General features: G+C 44.8%; 1 pseudogene; it reads right to left on the reverse strand.

Moving 5' to 3' along the window:
* LOC119900102 overlaps positions 1-7,358 on the reverse strand; it is a 19,937-nt pseudogene extending 12,579 nt beyond the window's left edge.
* Positions 7,359-7,620: the final 262 nt, after the last annotated feature.

Genomic DNA, 7,620 nt, shown 5'->3' on the forward strand with positions numbered 1-7,620 from the left:
CTGAGTAGTTGACTGCAGATGAAGGGAAGGCGGCGAGAGGATGAGCGCGCTGTACTTAAAAACACCCTTGCCAGCTCCGTATCTTTTTCCTTTGCATTTTCTTTTGGTCTCTTGAACCCTGATTGATCTCACGGAGAAACATCCTGCCAAGCCACTTCACCCCCTCACAGGGACGGAGCACGATCAAGTAACGCATATCAAAGTGTAGAAGGTATGCATTTGTGAAAATGTGCAAATACACACGAGGTGCAGAGTATATTACCTGAGCAGACCTCGTGGTAATTGGGGTTGGGTGTAAAGCCGCCGGCGTAGCCCACTTGTGTGGAGAAGACTCTCGAAAGCTGCCAGAAAAGTCTCTCTGCTCCCAGAAACAGCCCATACCTGGTCATAAAGACAGCATGCAAACACACACAGTACTGGTGCTTCTGTGCTACCATTCCATTCATAGAGAGGCCAACGTTTTACCAAAATGTGTCATTACCACAAAGTGGTAACAGAGGATTCCATATTGGGATTATTTTCATTTCAAAAATGCGTGATTGTGCACTCTCACCAAACATGATGGTCTCCATTCCTACTGGAAAAGGTTCCACAGTGGGATTCCCATTGACTGCATGCTTGTCTGTGAAGGGAAACAGTGTGCAAATGTGAAATTAGATCATAAAACTGTATTTCAACAGTACAAATTACAGTATGCGAGTAAAGAGGCCCATTAGTGGCTTCAACTAGGGCCTGATAGGTCTGCACTTTGTTACAGGCTGACTGACCCAGGCCACAGGATCAGAGGCTTTTGTGCTGGAAGACATTTAAGTGATTACACAGCTTTGACCGCCATTCTATCCCTGCTGCCCTCTCCTCAATACCCACAATTAAACACAATCATGCAATAATTTTCTGATCTTGTCCCTTACTCCACTGCATATCTTTGAATGTGAGTGTATTAAGTGCTAGGCTTGGCACCATTGGGTGTCCACAAAGTGAACCAAAGACGACACTTCAGGGGCACGCACTTGTATAACCTCATGAGCGGGGAAGGGCCCCGCAAGCACACCCAGTGCTGTCCTAATCTTCGTCATGTTATAAATACCGCCTAAGTAAAACAAACTGGAGTGCTGAGAGGTGGCAGGGGGGTGGCACTCTACTGTGTTGCGTGGAATTAAGAGCGCTAAAAAGGAAGTGTGTGTGCGTGTGTGTATGCATGTCTGTGTATCCCACAGATGTGTGAGGAGGATTAGGGTTTAAGAAGACTGAGGTGACTTAGCGTGCAAATCTCCACTAAGCAAGGCTGGTTTGTACTGCAACCACTAATATTAGTCTACAGATAAACAGGCCACCGGGTACACTAAGAGCTTAGAGCAAGCATCCATTGTTGGTATGTGCCTAAGTTCAATGAGTGATTGCTCTCTGGCCGCTCAGAAATACGATGTGTGACATTGACCTGAATACAAACAATCTCTAATCTGATACAGTAATAATAGTTCATTTCCCAGATAGGCCTGGGATAATCTCTGGCCGAAGATTAGTTACCTACAGTTTATTATAGACTGAATTATTACTGTGAAGCCAGATAGTATGGAGGCATTGATAAGAAACATGCCTCAACCCTAGAGATTGACACGTGTTTTGAAGAATACAGGAAGCAAAAGAAGAACCACTTCACTTGAGCTGATCCCACCTGTCTTGGCGTGCCACCTAAAGGGCACTTTTTAATTATTATACAAACATGTTTGGTTTTCTCTGCAGTAACAGATTGCACAAGCATAAAGGACTCCTGAAATGTCACAGAGGCCTGGCTGCCTTAAGGCAGTCCCTCCCTGCCCTCCTGTTGTGTGACAGTTCTGTCTTTTAGCGGCAGATTGTTTGGCACTGCCAGGTCATGTTTACCGGCACAGTTAGTTGCAATCAAAGTATATCTGTGTCAGCGACCGTGCTGGCTAAATATTATCAGTCCACGGGGGTGACTCAAGGTGGTGGGAGGACAGGAAAAATCTCCATCCTTCTTCTGTGAATTTGCCTCATCTCCATCCTCTGCTCACTCTCACCCTCTTGTCCTGTGTTTCTGGCCACAGAGATAAAAAGTACTAAAGTTGCCAAATGACAGAGAGAGAAAATGAGAGAGTGAGAGAGAGACAAGTGTGCGATAGAGGAGGAGGAGTGGGAGGAGAGAGCCTTCTGCCAAAACAATAAAAGGAGTAAATAGCCAGTGAGAAGCAACAGATGAGGGTAGCAGAAAGGCGGTGAAGGATTCTTTTGGCTTTCAGACCACCATGCCTTCGGGCACTATAAAAAGACCAAGCACTTCATCCAAGAGAGAACACAGAGAAAACAAACAAGCAAACAAATAAACAAACAAAAAAAGAGAGAGGTAAAAATGAAGACAGCCAAGAACACGCCGACACAGCACTGTCCAGAAAAGCCAACTGTGAGCCAAACCTCCCCGCCCTCTCGTCTTCTCAGCTGCTCTCCATCTTCCCTTCACACTCTCTTCCTCGCACCACCTTCCCATCATCCCTCGCTCTCTCCTCTTACAAACACGCGCACAACCGCCTGCACGCACGCAATCAGCCGCACAAATCACTCGCACACCAACCTCTGCTGTGGGTATTTCTCCCATGGAGCAGCTGGCAGAGGTCCAGGTGGTGCCAGGCAAGCTCCTTTCACTGTGCCTAGCCCAGCATTCCCCCCTGCCAGCCCAGCGCCCACACCCCATTCTGCCAGAATTACCCCACCTAACACACACAGGCACAGAGAAAGAACTGGCTGAATACCCTCACTACGCTGCCTCACTACGCCAGGAAAAGAAAGAACTGAGGACGACAAAAAACAAGCAGGGAGGGTGACTGACTGAGCTTACAAAAGGAAGAAAACAGGCTGAATATGGGGGAAGGATTCATGAAAAGGATTTTTTCCAACTTGGATGAGATATGGGCGTAATTTCTTTTGTGCGCCTTTGTTTGAGGATATCTGAAAAACGCAGTGCACGCTATACAGTACAGCGGGACTGAAGCGGAATACTTTGGTCACCTTTTGTTGCTTTTAGCATGGTGGCTGTAGGTGGCTGGACCTGAACCAAAACATCGGACCCGGTGCCCTGCCACTTTGCTTGTATCGTGATTACCATAAGTGAAGGGCACAACAACCTATCTGTTGCTTTGCGGATAATAAACTCCAGTTTGACTTGTTTCGGCAGGTATTTAGTCTTTGTTACTCTTCGAGTCTACCCGTTGTCCCGTGTTCTCACCCGTAAAACTGAAGTCCAAGCGCTGCTGCCCCCTCATGCAGAGACATGGGAGAGGTTCTATCCCTGGGTGCCAAAACTGGTAACGGAAAGGTTGATTTCCAGGCTGCTCTGTTTATTTCCTTCCAAAAATCCATTCTCTCTCTCTTCTCTTTCCCTCTCTCTCTCTCTCTCTTCCTCTTCCTCCCTCTCGCTATTCCTCTTTCTAGCTTCACACAGGTTGGCAGAAAGTCAGGCACGAGTCGTCGTCGGAGGCTGACGCTTTATACTGGTGCCAACTACCCTCTGTTGTATGGGAGGATGGGTAGGGGTGAGAAAGAGTGGGGCAAAAGAGGGGAGGGGAGGAAAGCGACAAGACTGGTGGGAGGTGGTCGATTTTTAAAAAACAGTAAGAAGTAAAGAAAAATGATGCTGCTGTGGCCTTAAAACAATCAACCCAACTTGGTGTTGTGGCACATGCATACATTTGAGGCTGCCTCTGTTCAGGGTGGGAAAACTTGTCTAGACTCTAAAAGTACAACTTTGAAACCATCCATGCATGCATTCCATACATAGAAACAGAAACAGTTGCTATGGAGAAGACTACCTACTAAGACACTGGCTCTACTATCTCCTTCCAGCAAGATGGAGGCACATCCTGTTGGGGCCTGCTCAAATATCTTTCTGACTCACACGCCGATCTGACGAGGAAAGGAAGTGGATGGAATCCACCTGATCAACACATATAAAATAAATGTACCTTTACACTTTCCCTCTGCAGATACACCAGAACAAATCTGTCCATTGTCTATATCGCTTATCAGCTTCACAGGGGGCGAGAGTCAATCCCAGCATGCATTAGGCAAAATGCAGGTTCCAGTTTACAGGGTCTCCAACTAACTTAACGGAATGTGGGATGGAAAGCAGAACACATGAAGGAGAGATGGGGAGAACACACAAACTCCCCGTTTTAGGTTGGGTCAGAACACAGGACTGTCTTGTGATGAGCAACAGCCTATTCAGTGAGCCAAAGCGCTACCCATGAAAAGATTTCTCATTTATTTATCTACTGTTTGTATACTTAATTTGCATGCTTTCCCCATTTACTTACATTCTATTTTCTTCCCCACTGAGTTTACTGTAAAAGCTAAAAAGCAAGGGCATCTGGAGATAGCAAGGATGGGAAAACAAGAGAAAAATAATACATCTTCGCCATGAACCTGCTTTAAAGAGTTATAGTGAAGCATGTAACAGAGATTGATTTTGGTCAGCTGACCTCCACCATCCTGTTTGAAAGAAATATTGGCAGTCTATCCTGCACTGACTCAAAATAATAGCTACTGTGCCCCTACCATGTAGCAATCTGCCACTGGATCATTCTCGCCAAGGTCACAGAGTACATTATACAGACTGGAGTGAGGGAGGCAACGCAGGATGTCTGAACAAGGAACAAGGAGTTTCTTTATAAAGAGGCTGGAGGCGTAGATGAAACTTTCAAAATTAGTGATCTTCATTGTAGTGGGAGGACAAATGTGTGCACTCACACACAAGGATGGGACTGCACAAGGCATATGTGGAGACCGTCCTTGCAATCCCTAAATTACTTATGCTTACTGGCCCACACCGGCAAACACAGAAGCATGCTATTCCAACACACACATACACACACAACAACGACCCCGTCCCCACCTAAGCTGCCCCCCACGGTGTAAGGGGAGGAACAGATTTCTGCCATGCGGTGTCTCCGAGCTGCTTCGACAGACGGAGCAGGAACTTATGACGGGGTGGAGCCTTCATGCGCATAATGCCCAGATGGGCCCCTGGACGCTGCGGCACTGCTTCCTCCTATGCACTAACACCCAGCTCCCACAGCGCACTTTGTGGAAGCCTCAGTCAGAAGACAGGGACCAGGTTCAAACCGCACCATGCTTCTATCTCTGTCGAATACTCCTACGAGCCCTCCTGTCCCAAAATAGTCAAAAGAAAAGCTGAATGAAAGGATAGAACAGGCTGATATGAGAGGGAGAGGTTTGACTCTGTACTACACAACAAGTACTGCTGAAATTATAAATAGGAAGCAAAAGAAGGAGTATATCCTCACATGCACTGAAACCAATAAAAAAGCAAGTGAAACATCAGGGCGTCCAATACCAACGCTTTAAAAAAAAGTGACAAAACTTGGTTATTTGACACTAAAGGTATCCTTTAGGTATAGGTATCCTTTAGCATCTGTGTCTCATAGAAACGCTGCCGGAAGCGTCTCTATGAGATGCTCTGGGGCGTCCTGTACAGACCGGAAGTGCTAGTTAGCTAGCGGTAGCACGTTCGTGATAAAGGTTTTTACAGCCCCCCGAACCACCTACCCTTACTATAACCATCAGAAATGTTAGTACCTAAACCTAAGTCACTGACTTTATGCATGTCGACCGTTGCTGCAATGTAGCAAACGGGGGTGTTTCATACAGACACTGAAGGGTACCTTTAGCGTAAAATCCTTATGCTTTGTCATGCTGTCTGAAAACGTCAATTATGACGCATTAAGATGAGAATGCGTTGATGTCTCTGACAGTGCTGAGAACTTCATCCATACAGACTTGTTTTAACCTGATTTCTTCATCAAGTATTTGAAACAATCCCACCACACGTCCCAAAAGGCTTTTGCTGCTGCTTCAGATTTTCTGGGTGTCTCAAAGATTTCATTACTGCCCAATAACTAAATCATAAAACACCAAATAGGCTAAAACGTGGCCATAACCCAAAGGGAGAAATCTCTGTGGATGAAACACATGAAAATGTTCTGCTAAGAATCAAAAAAGAGTATGATACCTAATTTAAAGTCCGGTAATACTATCAAATTTTAGTTGTAATAGTAACTTTTAATAGCACAAGGAATATAATAACTGCAAATCCAAATAAGTGCCTCAGAGTCAGTGTACCTAATCCACTGACTTTTCTACATAATGAGTCAAGTCAGCATAAAAGGTAGCTTTGCTTTGTGAACCTACAACAGGTTTGTTAATTCTAAAAAATTTTTTTGAAATAACAGAAATATCCTGTGTTTTTCATTTCAGACAGCACGAAATCATGCCTCTCACCCCTTGACATTTCCAACAGAGAGTTGTGTCAAGATAAATGCTGGCCAAAGGTTCTCAATTTTCACACATCAAGGACTCCCTAGTAAAAGACATTTTAAACACCAGACACACACTTGGAAAAAGTTTCGACCCTTTTGTCAACTGTCTTTTCTGCAGAATGGAAAAACTAAACTTTGGTAAAATAGGCTATATAACCAGCTCAAATTCTAACAAACAGACCTACTCTTTGCTGAGGATGCAAAAGTAGATGCCTAAATTTTGCCATACAGTAGGGCTGAACAAAATATCTGTCTATCTATCAATTATCTATGATTTGCCATAATAGAATGGTCATTTTTTTTACATCATTATTCCCATTTTCATTGAAAAACAACAAGGCTAATTATGGCGTGATTTTTGAGAGTATTTGTACCAAACAAAGATGTTTTCTTAAGCCTGTAGAATATGAGTGTGGGTCAGGATGGGTCTGCGATTTGCAGTAGCCTATGTCATATTGGGATTTCTATAAAATTTCGATTAATTGTTCAGCCCTAGTTAGGCCTACCACATCCCGTAGGCCTAACATCCAACACACTCTTGGAAGAAAGTGCTGTAACAGTAGCCTACTGTCTAGCTGTCATTGTAATGTCTGTGGTAGGCCTATATCATATTTCCTTTCCTTTCCTTATCTGAAGGAAACGACATGAGGCAATTTTCTGTCGTTTTTATTTATTTATTTTTCTGTGGCACATCCTATTTCAAGCACATGGGGAAATTTGCAGTTTCAGCCCGTGCCAACTCCATGATGTTGGATACAACTTGTCAGCCTGTGTTATTTACCTGCCACGACCATTTTCTCCTCTCTTCCTTTCAGAGCGCGGTCTCTGCTTGGCAGCTCAGTCTTATGTGCCATTGAGTCCGCGGCAGCGATCAGCGACACAAAAACTAGAAGGAGGAAACAAGAATGAGTAAGACTATGTGTTATGTGTTTGGGAGAACACCTATGAAAATGGCAGAGTCTTCCGGGATGCCTCAATAACGCCACGCTGCTACATTTTCGGTGAGGACGGGAGAGGGAGGATGGAGGGAGGGATGGAGGGACGGCGGCGAAAACGCCATCAATATGAATATTCATCGTGCGTGGGCAACGTCGTGCACAGCATATTACTAATCAAGGGGTTAATATGACTTTGGCACAAAAGCCTACAGCGCACCGTGTGCGGGAACGAAATTAAATTTAAATAAATATCCAAGCCGTTCTGCATGCAAATGAGCTCGCGCCAATTATCAGCTCTCATTCTGTGGGAGGTGCTTCTGGTAGATCAAGTT

This window comes from Micropterus salmoides, unplaced genomic scaffold (genome assembly GCF_014851395.1).
Source record: "Micropterus salmoides isolate LMB-PRFRI ecotype aquatic unplaced genomic scaffold, ASM1485139v1 Ms_hic_scaffold_1239, whole genome shotgun sequence".
NCBI lineage: Eukaryota > Metazoa > Chordata > Actinopteri > Centrarchiformes > Centrarchidae > Micropterus > Micropterus salmoides.